Source organism: Sinohyriopsis cumingii, chromosome 3 (genome assembly GCF_028554795.1).
Source record: "Sinohyriopsis cumingii isolate HCF-2022 chromosome 3, ASM2855479v2, whole genome shotgun sequence".
Classification (NCBI taxonomy): domain Eukaryota; kingdom Metazoa; phylum Mollusca; class Bivalvia; order Unionida; family Unionidae; genus Sinohyriopsis; species Sinohyriopsis cumingii.
Genome location: NC_142963.1, coordinates 18746569 through 18764837, shown reverse-complemented (window position 1 = coordinate 18764837; position 18269 = coordinate 18746569). Strand labels below are relative to the sequence as shown.

The following is an 18269-nucleotide window of genomic DNA, read 5'->3' as shown; positions in this document are numbered from 1 at the left end:
TTAACAAGTGGTCAAACATGCTTCAGCAAGATATTTTATTTCAAAATGATAATTTGTCAATAATACTTTTGTATTTTTTTATATCAAGGGATAGTTCTATATATTATATTTATAGATTAATGTATGCATGGTTGGTATTTATTTGAGATATGTTGTGAATTGTAGTTATTTCTTTTTAATTACAAATAAGGATTTTTGTATTATTCTGGTGACGTAAACTTCATTTTGCCTGTAGGGAACAATTGTAGCTTCTTTGTATTTGTACTTGTGTTATCTTGATGTGGAGAAAATACATCGACAAATGGATTTCCATAGGCATAACATCTTTGGCATTAGTGTTGAAAGAAAGCTTGGAAGCGAATCTTTGTATGAGAAATAATTAAATATAAGTTTATACACAATAGTTCATTAAATTAATGGGGGAGTTGTATTTATTGTTACATGACAATATTGCGATATATAAGAGTTTAATTTTTGTATTAGTATTTATATCCTTCCAGTTTAAAGCTCTGAAAACAAAGAAAACATTTTGCAATGTATCAGAACGGGAGATTTTAATTATGCACTTTTCGTATTCCATAATATTTTGTAATCTTCATTGTGTACATCCATCACGTTGCGAATTTAACAAAGGTAATAAATATGCAACTCTTATGCAAAACAAACTACAAATTTAATTTAATTTTTCATAAAAATGTTCGCTTAAATATTGCTTTTCTCGTAATGTTTCAAATATTAGATTTTAGTAGTTTGTTCTCCTTACGCCAGATTATAAAAAGTGTGTTTCCATTTCGTACCATTATAAAATTACACAAACTCTTCTGCAACCACCAGGGAAAATATAACCTCAAAAGGTATAGAAAATAACCTGTAGTCAAACCGTACCTTTGAGTCAGACTGGTAGCGTCTGACAGGTACTCTTAATGGAAGACGTTAGCCTTTTAATTGCGTGAAACAAAAGCTCCTAGTGACGTCTCATCTACATGTTTGTACTATAGCACACATATAATTTATGTAGAGATAATAACACAGAAAATATGACCTTTAAAACAGAGCTTAAGAATTGTTTGTTTATTTTGCACAGAGGAATTTGGATTGCATGAATTTCTCTTGCACTAAACTACGACCTTGAGATGAAGTGCTGCATTTTATTATAAAAATCTCAAAAGCGCCATTTCAATAATCAACTCCAAGGCATCAAATACTAAACTTCCTGTTGTCAGTCTCAAAAGTATTGTAAAATGCTCATGGAAATGTTTAGTATTTGAAAGCAGACATTTCGAAAATATTACCATCCCAGCGTGGCAAACTCTTAGATGGGTATCAGTGACAAATGAATGAGCATTTGAAGACCCTGATAAAAACACTTTATATTAAATTAAACAAGACCATTTGCGTGTTTGTAAATCACAGGTGTCCAATAGGTTTTGAGTAATCGTGCCGTAGGCTTTTATTATAATTAACCCTTAAAAACAATTAGCGAGCGCAATATTTAGGATTCGGTACCATACAATCTTCTGTGCTATTAATCTTGTCAAGAGGCAAATGCAGTTTAATCCAATTAGCTGAATTACGATTTGTTTAGTTGTAATCTTATCACGGATCATTCGTGTTTTTGCTGATGTCTAATAGAGAATGACCATTCTTTCTTATTGAGTGAAGACTATTTAATGACGCAAGAAGTGAGCTTTATCACAGATTATCATTATTAAATATCAATATTTATTTCGATACACCTTTATTTGGCGAGAAACGTTACAAAGCAAAGAAAATTACAACATACACAAAACTATTTTGTTATAAAAAGAAATACACATATATTATTAACAGAAAATATATTACATACATATGATTACTTTTTGTTTCGTTATGGCTCCGGTTAAAACTGAACGTATCGGACCACACCAAACAATCCATTCTCTCTTATCCTTTCTTCATCCCTATCATTTCATTATATCTATGTATGTCGCCTGTCTTGACATTTTCCAGAACTTTTGTATGCAAGCTAATTACTTGAATATTACCTTTGTAATGGAGGTGAAGTTGTAAGCTGAAAGCTTGTTTCTAATTCTTTCGCTCTGTATTCATATTTGTATTTTGTATTGGCAATAAAATGTGTTTAAACAAGCAAAACAAGACTTTAAATTAAGAGTCAAACGTTCTTCGTAAGACTGATAAAAAGAACCGGTTGAACGTATCATCATATCGTCCAAATGTGAATAGTGTTACGACCCAGTGGTCATAAACTAGGTAACATAAAGAAGCAAAACCAAGTGTTTTAAAACTTATCAAAGAATTTAAAAATCAAAAATAAATGAAAATGTGAGAGGAAATTACAGTATTTTGAAGTGAATCCAAAATTAATCCTGATAATGTCTATGAAAGTCGCCCCAAAACGAAACTTTCCTTATAAATTTCAAGAAAAGTCCGCCAAAACTCGTAAAGTTGCCCAAATGGCATTGTCCGCAATTCCTTTGAATAGTTCACAATAGTTTCAAGAGTACTATGATAGTCAAAAAAATGAGTAACTTTTATTTCCAATGAACAGTCCAAACAAATGTTTCTCCTCTCATATAGTATCTGAGTACAACATAAAACACGTTTGCAGACTTACAGCAGGAACATGAGAAATAAGAATGACTCCAAAAGAAGAGCTTCAGAACATATCCCACGTGGCAGATCATACTACTCAGTTTATTTCGAAATGCCTATTCAGGTAACTTAGTCAACCCAACGGGAAACTACACGCCTTATTATTAAGACTATTATTAGTAATTGTCAAAACATACATCTATTTATAGAGCTTATATACTGCTCCAGAGTCCTAGTGGTTAGAGCGTAGGCTTCAGATGCGGAAGGTCGCGGTTAGAACCTTGTCGATCCATACCAAAGACTTCTAAAAATGATACTTACAGTGACCTCGCTAGTCGCTCAGCATTAACAGGTCATTATTAGGACTGGTCGGCCTGGTGTCAAGATAATGTTACTAGGTGGCACATTGTGCTACATTTATGCGGCATGATACCTCAGTGCAAGACATTACTGTAAACTGCCACACTGCAGACGTCGTAGAGATATGACTGACAAATTGTTAAAACTATGTTAAAATCCTAATAATACACACACACACACACACACACACACAAACACGCACAGAGGTCATATGTAATTTTACGCTCTTAATATTTCTAAAACATACCATAGTCACGTAGACAAAATCAAACTAACGATATGGGAAATTACTTCAAGGAGATAAAATCATGTACCGTGAGTTACAAACAATAGAGATATACATATCAATATAAACAGGCCTTCCAATTTTCTTTCGCTTACGTCAAATTGTCTCCATTAAATCTGCTTACATCAAATGATTTCTTTTGAATTATGCTGCTTACATCAAATGATTTCTTTTGAATTATGCTAACGTCAAATGATTTCCTGTAATTCTACTTACATCAAATGATTTCCTTTAATTCTGCTCACGTCAAATGATTTCCTTGAATTCTGCTTACATTAAGTGATTTCCTTTAATTCTAGTTTACAATATTTGCACTGAAAAGGTCTTAGTAGGGAAAATATCCTAATGCAAACAATGCGAAGGCAAACGGAAAATGTTATTTCATATTCCTCATTTGCCAAGAAACATGCTTAATAATTGTTTACTCGAATATTTCCTAAGTATTTGTATTGGCATGGTTTTCATTGTAAATTCAAGTTCTAAAAAGTGAAAAAGGACAGAAAAAGATATATAACAAATTATTTGGATCTTAAAAAAATAGTATGGCTGGAACATTTCAATGCCTAAGTCAAGCGGTTTGCCAGTTCTCATAAGATTCTCTGGGCGGACCACTGATTTATGTATCTAGAGACGGCCAGGACTAAATTAATATGCCCTATCTACAATTGAAATGGGAAAATATGAACCAAAATTCGTGTCCTTGATTTTAGGACATCTGTTTATAATTTCCGTCATTTTCGGTTAATTATTAAATGCTAATGCTTGACATATTGTAGTGAATGAAAAATTTGTTTTTCACTTTGATTATTTTACCGGGCCATAGAAATGAATTTTGTTTTAAAAGCGAATTATTTTGCTTTTCGTTCGATGAAAGAAATCCAAATATCTTTCACCTTTCAATAGACGAAATGCAATAGTTAGTGCATAGGCAACACAATGTAGACCTTTGTATATCAGTTCATGTTTTACTTTGAAAAGAAAATTTAAATAGAGAAACAATGAAACTATGCACGTAATTGTTCAGATGCTTTCATAATTAATAAAGCTTATAGGGTCATCGTGCTCTTTGTTTGGTGTTTTACAACAGAGCAACATTTTGTTTTAAAGTCGAGGCAAATGGAAGGACGTGTCCTACCCAAGTTCAAATCAATGTAGACGACCTGAGCTAGTACAATAATAAGATCTGAATCTATACCATTTATGTCGTGAGTCTCTCGCGCTAATCAGTACGCCACCTCAGCTAATATATCTCGGTTTGCATCTCGTTCTTTGTACATTTAGTTGGATTACAGAACTGCTTTGTGCTATTTTGACAATTTGCGTATACCTTGCCTTGGCTAACCAATCTCATCAGCAAAGCATTGCAATATCTTTCATCGTCCTGATTACATTATATATTACACATTGGGTATTTCATAGTACTATTTATTTTTCCGTATATTTTTCACTGTGATCATTGGTTTGCTATATTTTTTTGACTTGGTTGTAATTATACAACATTGTAGTCGGATAAATCAGCCACCCACCGACCCAAATATCCGTGTTGATATTGATTGGTGATGTGTTGCTTTGATCTCACCTGTTTATTAAAATGTGTAATTTGGCTGCAAGCAGATAATTCTGGTCTCGTGCAGAGTTTAGACACTTACCAATATTTGGTAGCAGCCGTATCTAACACAAAATTCAAAATTGCCAAATGACTTATGGTTCTATTATTCCACGTGGATTTAGAAGTCGCTAAGCATAGAATTTGTTCCTGAATTATCTATATATGTCGCCAAAATGACCCTTACGATGACCATAGCTCAGGAGATACAAGAAATATCGGTAAGTGTCTAATGTGTACACTAATATGTTACATATGGTTTGTCTTCAAACTATTCCTCAATTGTTTGAACAGGTGCTATCATATTGCCAAACGAATTAAACTGATAAAATGTATTCTTTTCTTGTTTTGAAATTAAATCGTAAACGCTTCAATTAAAAATAAAAGATGTGAAGTGTTTCTTTCTGTCCGGCAAACTTTGTGCGCATACACATAAACACAATTTGAGTAATGAAATCTTGGTCGAAAAAAGATCGTTAGGTCAGATCGCTAAAACACACCCAAATTAGTTTTTACTTTTAATCAGAAACGAATTTAGGCCCTAGCCTGTTGGAGAAAACGGGTAGTTCCAGACTATTTAATCAAAATACATGCACTACCATGCCTTTTGTACGAGTGTATTATACGAAATAATACATTTAAAGGGTCAACGAACAATTCACTCTTGTGGAGCTATAATTAATTTGGAAAAAAAAATATCAATTCCTCTTATGAAATTAATTTGATGGAAACTTGAGAACTCCATAGAAAGACATTTTTATTTGGCAAACACGGAAATCGGGAACTATTTGACAAGTTAATATTGTTTTAAAAGAACCACATTTGGACATTGGTATCATCAACAATGTTAATGTATAACATCCATGGATATGTATTCAACATAGGGTGTACCTTACGCTAAATAAAATCAATTCCATTCATAACGATGATTTTACTTCGTAGGTATTGATTGTGGAGGCAGCCTTCCTGAATAGGATCTCTGTAACAGTATATCTTTGCATCTGGGAAACAGAACTATACCAGTTCTAGGTTTTTGTATAAGGTTAATAATGTATTTACTTTCTTTCAAGTTTGGCTGTTAATTTTGTCTTCATATACCTTAGTTTTCTATCATTATGACAAATATTTTACATGTATACGGCGCTAGAAGTTCATTAATAGTCATCCTATGTTTAAAATAAATGATTGGTAGAAATGTAAATTCTAATCAAACCTGAAAACAATACCCATGAGAAGAGTATAACGAGAAAATGATAAGATTAGTAGTAGGGTTAATGGTAAGAACAATATCCAGTACCAATAAAAGAAAGATATTTTTAGTCCAAATTGTGTCAGGGATTAAGAAGCTATATTATACATTTTATATTAATCGATCTTAATATCATTACGTCGTCGCAGCTAGTGCACAATGGCGCCTTACCGGTTTCCCACGAGGCAAGGAGGGTTTGCAAAAACTCAGTAAGACTAACCAATTTTGAAACAAAGTTCCTCTTTGATTATTTTATTAATGACTGCAACTTTGTGACCATAAAGTAGATGTGAACTTAAACTGTTTTGTAGGTAGTTTTTTTTCTTTCAGTTGTCTCCAAATTATATCGTGAATTCGTCTGCATTATCCATTTATTTTGTTGTTTTTTATTTATTTATTTCTTATCTGCAATATTGCCTAAATTTGAGATAATTTTTAATATAACTATCGAGCAAGATTTATTGAGATCGAAAAATGTATCTTGTTTATAGTGCTTTAAGTTTTAAAAATATAAGAACTAATTCATATATCATAGCAAATGTGCTTGTATCAAGGCATTTATAAAATCAAACGTCAGTGAACTAACACACGCGTGCACGAAAGTAACATCTGTTTAATACTGATGTACATATATAGTTGAAAGAATATTTTGTTTAATCAAAGTAAAGTGTTTCAGCTAAGAAAGAATGTTAGCTTTTTCGATCCGTTAGTATTAAAAGATGCTGAAAGTCATGTTGCAAGTGAGATATCAATATCCGAAATAACCAACTCTATCACGTTGCAATCTTGTTTTGTGTTAAGACGGGCCTTGATTATAGCCAGGTCCTCTTATCATTCTTTACTTGACCTAGTTTTCCCGGGAGTCAGAGGTACTTACATGATGGGATGCTCGAAGTACCAGACTACTCTAGAAATATAAGTACATTCACTGTATCCCTTCTTTAGGGCGTTGTAAATGTTGTGTATACGTCTATATTGCATTCCAATCAAAATAATCGAGGCCACCATTACGGGTAATAATCTGTTGACCTTTAGGGCGTTCTAAATGTTGTGTATACGTCTATATTGCATTCCAATCGGAATAATCGAGGCCACCATTACGGGTAATAATCTGTTGACCTTTCACTTCACCAATTAAATTGTAGGTTTTACATTTCTGACCATGAATTGTTTAGAACATATCGTTTACTGCGAATTCTCGTTGTAATATAAGAAGCAACGCTTAAACGTAATCTAAAAGTATGTGCAGGTGGTATTCCAAAGATTAGCCAAATAACAAACTGCTTAGGTGCCTGTCAGTTCTAAGTATTATAAATATTGGTCAAATACAAACCTATAGCTGTGTCGATCAGTTCTACTTAGAATAAATGAGTTGATCTCGATTTTAATGAGATTGTATTTCATTCCAATTTATTTTCTGAACGGAAGCATCGTGTCATATATTTTTAATGTGTATGTGGGTTAACAACGATATCTCTTCATTTTAACATTTTTTTAGGTATGATTCCCAAGCAAATAGAATCTAATAATGTATGTCACATTTGATTCTGCTTTAAGATGTTGCTGATCATGCTACTTTTATATTTTTGACCGTCACAAACTATGCCTACAAAAAATATCCCAAACCCCTAAAAACCAAACCAATTCGACATCTGTACTCGGTGTTGATCTAAATGTGACATTTATCGAAGAATCTCTGTCTGGAAAGAAGACTGGTAGCGATAATATTTCATTTGTATTTATTTTCTATTTATTGTCATGTTAACAATCTTAAAAGATTTGTCAGAGATGAAATTATACCATGCAGAAATTTTAATAGATCTTTCATTATATATCGGTACTGGCTGGTTACAACAAATCTTCAAGTCTTCTTTTTATTGTATTAGATTTAATACCCAAATCACACAAAAAGCAGAACAAGAGAATAACTGTCGAAAGAATGCGCCGTTACCATGGTTACAGCTGTGATGATATGACTCTTACATTGCAATAAGACATTGTTACTACATAAATGTATTCCTCGAGAATATTACTTTACAAATTAAATCAAAGAAAAACTCGCAAAATCAAGCAAGCATTATGCATACTTTCAGATTAATGGACGTGGGTTTTTTTATTTAGTAATTATTCTGTACTCGACATTTCTAATTCTCACATAATCGATCAGTTTGATAATACAATGTTACAGCATGATTTGTACAAAACATGTCATTACGGACACCTGATTTTACAAGACATCTGCTAGTTTTTTCACCCACACAAGTGTATGTATGGTTATAAGGTGTGGATGTTTTCCGTGTTGAGACCTAGAGATTGACCTTAAGGTGGTGAGGACAGAGCCATAACACACTGCTGACCTTGAGGACAGAGCCATAACACACTGCTGACTGCGTAAGTTAATTACTTTGCAAAGATATAATAAGTTGTGACATTGGGAAAATCCCCCGAGCATAAGGAGTGACGAAGAGGCTAATACGGCTGTACCAATTACTTGGAATTTTTATACCGACAAAGTGTTGATATAATCTTAGAGGATAGGGATTTCAAAAATGTTCAAGCTATGATACAGGGATTGAAACAAAGAAGGTAAGGACATATACAAAGGCATTAAGCAGGGAACTGATAATTTAACTATAAAGATCCTGTTTGTACGTATGAGATATTCCTAAAATAAAAGCGTGCTTGATAGTATATGTAGAAGTAAATTACTTTCTATCAAAATATATAGCAATAATGTGGTGTGCACAGACCATAACTTATCCCTTTTGCGTGTCTAAATTTCTTTCGATAAATATACATTGTCCGCCCCATAAACATTAAAAATAGCAAATTATGTTGAATTCCTACTTGTAGGAGGCTTGCACAATAATGTTCACACGTTAGAGATGGCAACACTTACTCCGGATGACATCTGCAACTGTGTCGAAAGCGTTTGTCTCTAAAAAGTGCAAGATTAAATGCATACTGACATTCTGTTACACAATGACCCCAAAATAAAATAATTATCTACAAGTTTATTTATGTGGCAAATACGTTATAAAAAAAACCCCCAAAAAACCCACAAAAACATAAAAAAAAAAAAAAAAAACACAGACACAGACAAAGAAAGCGAGGACAAGCAATCAATATGGAAAACAGTGATTTGATGACAAATTATATTTTCTCTGGAAACCGTAACAGTTCTAATATTGCAGGTCCTGATTTACAAAATGTTGTAGACAAGAGGATGTTATTAGGTAAATTAATTAATGACAGTCACATGGACAAAGCCTAGATGATTCCTGTGCTTGAAAGTCATGTAATCACCTCAATGAAATAAAAGATTAATGTTCAGATTTGTAAATGTCTCCAAGTCTGCAAAAATCTTTCACTATTTTTTGATCCCATTCATCATGAAACTTTTCTTCAATGTTTAATTTATTTTAAAGTAATTAGCATGTGGGATGAAACAAGAATGCAAAATAACACAAACAGTTAAACATTTCTAAGTTAACGAAAATCGGGTTATCCATCATGGACTCTTTGATAATATAATGTGAAGGAAAAAAGTAGGGATCGCAGTATTAAACTTGAGGAAAAACCCCACAAAACACGAAAGAACCGATGGAATAGATGCCAGTATCGAGTGATGTATACAAGTATACAATACTTGGTCATTTATTTAATAATTTATTTGATATACTGATTATTTTTCACAAGACTGGTCAACATCAATAATAACACTAATTTTCAGAAAAGGCGATGAATGTAACCTGTTCCCACTAGACAATTAGACAGTTGTCAGACATAAGTAAGGTATTTTAAACTGTTGCGAATAACAGATTACGTGACTGGTTGGCACAAAATGAATTTCCAGGGGAAGGGCAGGCTCAGCTCAGGTATGGATACTCATCAGATGGTAATAGGTTCTTACGATGCAGATTTACAAGCGAACACCCGTTGAAAGCACAATGAGAGTTCGAAAGGCCTTTGATCGAGTATAGGGAAATATTTGTACCATAAACTTTAAAATTATAATAAAAGTACCGATATGTTACGCATTACTAGATCAATCTGAACCGATGCGAATGCTTGTTTGAAGTGTAATAATTCTCACAGCAATGCTTTAACTGTCCTTCTGTGGTTCGCTAAGGATGTGTTTTGTCTGAGCTCCATTAGTGTTTGCTTTATATCTAAATGGTCTTCAGACGGGACATAATTCCAGGGGATATAGCTAGAAACAACAGAAATGCTTACATTGTTGTATACCAATAAGTTGATACGATTCACATGCAGTCTTCGTGCTCCAGAAATGTTTAAATATATTGAGAGACTATTAATTTTGATGAAAACTCTTTGCTCATCGTGGAAAACACAAATTCCGTAGGAATGGCTAAATTCATATGATAAATGTAATATGATTGAACAGAAATTGTAACTGAAACATATTATACTTATCTGGACTGTACATTCTAATCACAATGTTATCGGTTGATGCGTTATATCACACTGGTCTATCAAACAGCAAAATCAATGCACACATAGAAAAGTACTTGACCTAGATTTGGTAAACTACATGTACATAATTTGCTTAACATATTTGATTCAAACGTTTTGCCTTTTTTTAAAATACGGATCCGAAAGATGGGACTTACATGAAACACCACGTCACATTAAGTTGTGGAAATTTATTCTGGGTCCTTCAATAAATACGTCATACGCTTGATGTTTATCATAAATTAGGAATTTTGACAAATGTTCAATATAATTCTAAAATAATGGTTTCAGAGTTTAAGCATGCCGAAAGCAGACTACGAACACAATATTACAATCTCTATTTGAAACGGAATGAAAGCAATGAAAATTTCAGAAAATACCGCGACGAACTTTCTTCACAGATATGTAAGAACTGACGCATCTTTAAAGCTATACGTATGTTAACATACATATAGATTTATGAAATGAACAAATCAACCGTGCATGTACACAGTAATGTTGTCAGATAAACTTGTCTTCCATACCACGAAATGATATACCGATAAAAAAAACTCAGGTATCTTGTGTCTGGTGGCTTGCAATACGAACTAAGGTTTATTAGTATTATATCAAAATATTGGATTTTCTTTTCCTTTCTGTTTTGTCTGACAGCAATGAAAAAATGTGAAATAGATCTGAAGCAAATCAAATTTTTTGCGTCTGTTTCCATAGCCACAGACTAATGTCTGACATTTAATTACATTTATTTGTTGATAGGTTGCGCGTAGTGCATACATACATTCTTAAGAAAACTACTCATATAATGATCGTTCTACATCCTTGTAGTTAACTTTGAAATTAAAGAATTATGAAGGTTTTTTTAAAACTAAATATTAAAACAAACCTATGGTATGCACTACTTGTATTTACGTCTCTGGTTATATCTTTCTTAGGATTTAGTAGTTTTTTATTATGGTCTATCGGTGTTGGGAAAATATTTCTGAAAATGAGATGTAAACCAATATCAAACAGCAGACGTCATACTTAGCAATATTTACAAGATTGAAGGTTGTAGAGATTAGATGCGTAAAATGGTCTCTCCTTAATCTTCTTAACATGGATAATTATTGGAATATATTTAGGCATACGGTCATAGCAATCAGCAATAGGAATAATACTTTCTATTGGGTATTTGGGTCATTTTTCGTGGCGCATGGTGTAAAGTATAATACTTCGACTTGGAAAAGAGTATTGACGAGTCGTACAAATGTGAGCAAGGAAAGAACCGAGTGAGTAATAATTAGGGTTTCATGAGTATTTCTCACTAGGCAATTAGAGAAAATTAATGCAGTATCTGCACATTTGCGAAACATTCAGTGGATAGCAGCTGTAGCATTTGTGATTCTTGAAAATAGGAGAAACAACGGACCTCAAGCTAAACTCAAGCAGGTTCCTTTTGATTCGTTCAGTAACGAGACCTCTTGTGTGCAACAATACCATATTGACTTCAATGAAATAAAAGCTAGTTTTGAAAAGAAAGAAAAAATGTTCTTGGTTGTTATAAAAGTATTTATTGTGCGTTTATCTTTGTCCATGATTGTAGATTAAATTTTAAAATAACGATGATATAAATAAGTTGTTTACTTGGATACCGGTTCTAGACTCATCCCTGATAACAAACGTGCTTACAGTTAAGGTAATTTTCCATTGGTGATTGAGCTGTTTTGCAACTTACGTCAGGTGGGGAACATTTCGACATATGTCACGTGGATATTTATATGAGGAGAGAAGTGAACAAATATTCCGATTCCTATTTCTGTTCTAATTTTTGATGTGCAGTCTGCAACTATATGTAATATTGGTTTTATCTTTTATTGGAGAGGAATCACTTATTTAAATTATTTCTTGGAATTACACAGTGCTCATACGGTTGTTTGAACTAAACAATATTTTGGGATCATTGCGAATTCATCTAAAGATATTTTTGACAATGCCATTGTGATAAACTAAAACTGTTTTCACTTCAGTATATCCAAGGATATTGGTACAGCAGCACACTCAAGAAATGGATTAATCCGGAATACTTTATTCTAGTGGACCTGAGATGAAACGTTTAGGATTATTTCGATTTAATTTCTAAATAATGGAAGTTCCAATTAAATTTTCATTTTATTGCTTAGAGAACTAAACGTTTTGTTAAATTTTGCGACACGTTTTCATTGGTCTTCTTCCTGTTACATAGTTTAATAACATAGTGTTATGTGTATTTAATTTGCATTGCTTTTTATTCGCTATAGGCTATGGATAAATGTATTTTGGACTTGACCTTGTCCAAAATCAAGTTCATTTTCTACCTGACCTGAATTATCGATGTTTGTTTTATTCTGAGTCCAGAAAATTGGGAATTACCCATGAAATGCCGGGTCTACCTGTTGTTTACCACATTTTGTATTATAATTGTAGTAACAGATCTTCTAATTATGACTAAAATTTTATCTTGTAAACTTTTGACCCACCAGGATGAAATTTTTCACTGGGTATATTTAAAAGAATTAAAGTTAATTGTGACCTGAGGTCAAGTAAAGGACTATAACATCTTGTTAATCTAGAAATTATTCATTCGAGTTTAAGATCTGTGCTGAATCAGCTGTATTATTGTTGTGTCCTATATCTCAGTTGCCCTGAAATAACATCCTTGGAAATAGAGACCTGGATATATGGTGACATTCAAACAAAGATGCACTCTTGGATTGTATTATTGTGATATAAAAAAATAGACTGTTGGCACATCACTATGACACAGACCACCACACGCACATCAACACCTCAAACGTTGGATTTCTTTTGGAATGACACTTAAGTTTATTTAGAATTTTAATCAGTAGGATATGTAATGAATTCTATTATTATTTGGAATTTGATTCTAATACCGGAAGTTCATTTTACATTTTTTACTCTGTATTCGAGGGAAATAATTTAACTTTGAATTGTAACAAACTGCTCTTTTCTGTTGTTTAACTGAAGACCATAAAGTTGTAATAGAGTCATAACAGAATGTATGTATCTGCCAAACCTAAATCATACCCGTTGGAAATACAACGCCGATTTCGCTTTTACGTTTGTTTAAACATAATTATTACGGAACGAGGGAAGAATGTACAGTGTAATGGCTTGGTCATGGCAGGAAAGAGACGGTTGAAACGCGATATTTAGTCTCACGTGTTAAGCATTCTAGGTAAAGAAACAATAATAACAGCCAATAACATCTAGCTGACACGGTCATTAATGAACTATTTTTCATGGTTTTATTTCGGTCTTTCATCTCTCTTAGAAAGACACTCAACCAAAAAGGACAACATTTGGTGATGCCTTGAAAAGGCTGTTTATATAGTTTTACTGCATAAGACTGTTCTTGTAGAACCAGGTGGACTGGTGCTATATATTTAGCCTTAGTATTCAGTATTCAAATAAGAGAAAAGAGGAAATAGTAAGATTAAGTCAAACACACTTGAAATGAATTAGCGTAGGCAAACAGTTTTACGTACAAAGCAGTTAGTATTTGTGTCATTTTGTCATAAAGGCATTTTTTAAAATAAAAAATAAAAAAATACTTGCATTTGTGATCACTCTTATCAACTTATCTATTCCATTTTATTAATTTTAGGGATTGGATGGGGATTGAAAGTGGGGGGATTTCATTTTCTTTTTTAAGCACATTTACAGAACATATTTTGTTCTATTTATGGAGTGTCCCTCTTGCAGGATGGAATCTCAAAAATATTTCCTACGTCAAATGGGGTTTCTGATCGGGGACAAAGTGTGCTCGATTTAGGATCGGCTATATCAAGTATACATCTATGAACGTGCAGACGACTGAAGAACGCTCTGGTTTTTAGATAACATAAAGAGCCTAGAAACAAATGGGGAAACTGTGATATGCAAGGCATATCCTCGAGTCATATTATATTCCTACAACAATTCCTTGGTATACGGACGTAGTTTTCAGCAGACAAGCCCTGAATAGAAGCTGCAGTGTGGCTGGATTGAACTCACCGCTTTAACAAATATGTTATTGTTTGGCACGTAGCTCTTGTATGTAATTGTGCTGACCTTTTCTATGTGTAAACGTCTAAATCTTTTCCGTGTATAAACGTCTAAATTTATTCTGTGTGTATATGTCAAGGTCTTCCAAAACATTCGAAGAATATTGAACTTAGGTATTAATATAAATAGCTCAACTTAAGAAGTAGACAAAGTGTATACTAATAAACGCAGTTCAGCCACTGACCCAGCTTAAACAGGTATTCAGGGATGTATTTGTAATTTTTAAAGTACTTATGGGGTGTGGGGTGCCAAAGGTAGTATAACACTTGATGCATCGTTATTTGCCCTTAGTACTCTGTTATATGCGTAAATGAAGAATGCCAATATTAATGTCATAAATGCTTTGTGTATTGCTGACTGGAATAAAGGGGTACTTTTCTCGCTTGAACTGAATACCCCAAGTCGTAAGAGAGACTAGGTATACGTCAGACGTTCTACAGTTTAATTTATTTGATGATAAGTTTCTGATACATTTAATTAACTATTGAAGTGTGACACCATGAAGGGCACCCACGTTCACAATATTATGTTATTAACTTTATATTAGTACATGTCATTTGTTTTCTTTTTTATTACAAATAAATGTCGCCATTAGCCATGTGTTCACGAATAATCTCATGTACACATTTTCCATGCGTCTTTTCAAGGTTTACTTACATCACTTCAGGTGTTCAGAAATTCAAAGTGAATTACGAATCAAGTGGAAAAGACAAAGGTCTACAAATAATGTTAAACAAGTGCTAAATATGGCTGATAAGAACATAGTTGTTTACATATAAATCAGTTAAGACAGTCCTGACAACTTCATCGTTTGAATTAGACGAAAAAGGCAAACGCTTAAAACAATATTCATTGTTATTATTCCGTACATTAATGATATTTTTAAAGAGAAATAAACGAATCACGAATCCATTATTAATGTTGTATCGCAATGATTTAATCCAAACATGTCTCTATATTAAATTAAAATTATCCCAAAATAGGGATTTAGTTCGAACGTATTATTGAACACTTTGTAATTCCTGAGAATAATTTTTTAAAAAAAATCCTATCAAACTAAACCTGAACACAGCTAAAAGGCTCGTTCCATTTCAGATATTGATATATGAATTAATGATTCTAATATAAACAGCCGTAAGATAAAAACGTAAGAATTAATAAAAAGACCAGGATAAGGATCAAAAGTTGCTTTATAAAAATTTCTAAGTTGTCAGCAAGATCAAGTTTATTATTATAACTTCAATAAAGAATGTGGCAAATATCAGGTACACCAGGGATTTCCGATGGGAAAACGAATGCCTTGTCCAAGTAAACACGTTTGCCTACAAATAACAATCTTAATATATAATCTACAGTCAAAGTAAACAAATAGCTATCTAATATGTTTTTTTACAAAAAGATACTTTAATCAGGTAGGTTCAAACTTTTACCCTCATTTATGGACAAAGTCAGTCACACACTACAAGTTAAATATACATTACAAAATATACATGTTATGTACATTCTTGTTAACTCGAAATGCCTTGGTAATTAATAACCCGATCTGTGCTGATGTGCTGTGAAACACCCAACCAATCCAAACTTAACATTGCTGATTATGTTGCGTTTAGTTTGCTACTAAACGTTTTCGGCACTAGGTATACACAATATTATGCATGATAACACGAAACTTGATGTGGGAATGCATCCTAATGAATGTTACACGCTCTTAAAAATATGTCACTTTGACCACATTTCATGTTCTACTAGCGTTGGTTCAATTTTGCATATGAAGTTTACATCGCAAGCAACGTTACAGCTCAAGTCATTGAACTAGACAAATGTGTGCAATTCCATCCTTGCCAAGCACATTAAATTTGTCACTATGATCTATATGTCAGTTTTTATCATGCGTTAAGTGTTCTCGTTTTTACATTTAGCCCATGATCATAATTGCTTTTGGCATGATTTAAACATACTATATTATCAAGAGTTATTGATCTTGATAAGGCAATACATCTTCATGAGCTTTAGATCGTATTGGCAAAAGTTTGTAATTATCACCTATATTTTACGCTTCGTTGACTTGGTTTAATTGTGTGTTTGATATTATTTCACTATTTATGCTAGAATTATGAAACTGTATGACTGCATGTTACTCCATTAGTAATACACAAATGCAAGAAGAAAAGTGGCGGTGACATAATTTAGCGTTACTGGTGTAAATTACGTGCTCGTGTTTAGCGCATGATCGCGCGGGTTTTGACATACTATATGAAGCGTACATCTTGTTACGTTTGTGATTGAAGTTGATGTTTGGATGTGCCGTTAAACAGAAAATCAAAAACAAACAAAGCATTATTTAGGTACTGCTCATTTTTTATTCATGACACTTCATAACTGGATACATTTATGTTAGTACTACATTCTTAAAATCAGTGAGGGTCACCATGACCTAAATTTATACTTTATTAACATTATTTAAGTAACAGTGTTTTCCTCATGACGACTTATAATTGTGCATGTTATTTAAATCATAATCTTCAGACAAGGACATTTGTGACTAATGCAGCTACAAGTAAGAATAGGTATGTCTTTTCGATGATAAACATTCCAAAAATAAGGGCTAATGGTAACGGACAATTCAGTACGGGGGGTGGGGTGGGGCGGTCGAGTTCTGATTGAGAAGAAACAGCTATCAATTTTAGTAATAGTGATGTACCGTTTTCTCTAATTAGGTATCCCAGCAGTGTGTTTGTGAAAGAATAATGAACAATGAAATAAAGTTCCGTACTTTTCCTGACAGACTTTGAAGCAGTGTATGTCAATGTAGAGTCTGTAGACAAGGAAACCAAAATGTGACTGACGCTTATTAATATTCCTCTAATTGGCAAAGAGAAGTGGGTTGTGTTTCAATCTTTGGTAAATTGAGCATAAAGGTTATTTTAATGCACATACTGTTTTGTAAATGAAAAGCATTTTAATGAGTCATGAAAACCAGACAAAGGATCCTAATTAATCGTATGGGGGCCTGTACTGGTAAAATAGCCTTGTTAAATTCTTCTGTTTAAAGCTCTCAGGTCCGTGTAAATAAGTAGACTGTAGCACAACACATTTTGACTGACCCAGAAGCGTTAAACGTCACACACAAAGCCAAACCCAATCAATGTTAAAAATAAAAACAAAACTTTAAATAAAACACAAGATAACTATATGAAGTGAATGACTAGATGACCCTTAGAGCTGGTGAATTCTACTTCAATAATGAGCGACGCAAAGAAAACTTTTTAATTTTTTTTTCCTAAGCTAGTGCCAATAAAGTGAAAAACAATGGTTCTAAACACTAAATGTAACTCACAAATACTAAACAGAAGTTATCTTAGATCTATGTTACAACAAATGGGGAAAATATCAACGACGTTACAGACTGGAATATGTGTTATTCAGTTTGTTGAATATTTTATTCTCATGTGAAAACTATAATTTAAAGAAAACACCAAAAGGAAACCAGAGAGAAGTTTGTTGTGAAATTGGATTTTAGATATTTGTTCAAAAGTTGTAATGTTATTAAACTCTATAAGTAAAAGGAAAAACAAAACCAACAAAATAAGACCTGTTTGGAAAAATCGAAGATAGAA

The 18269-nt window shown here is 32.9% G+C and overlaps 1 protein-coding gene across 3 annotated transcripts in view; it reads left to right on the top strand.

The window, feature by feature from the left end:
- Nucleotides 1-18269, top strand: part of LOC149802501 (glutamate receptor ionotropic, NMDA 2B-like) — a 141207-nt gene that overhangs the window by 11232 nt on the left and 111706 nt on the right. The gene's annotated exons all lie outside the window — the stretch shown is intronic.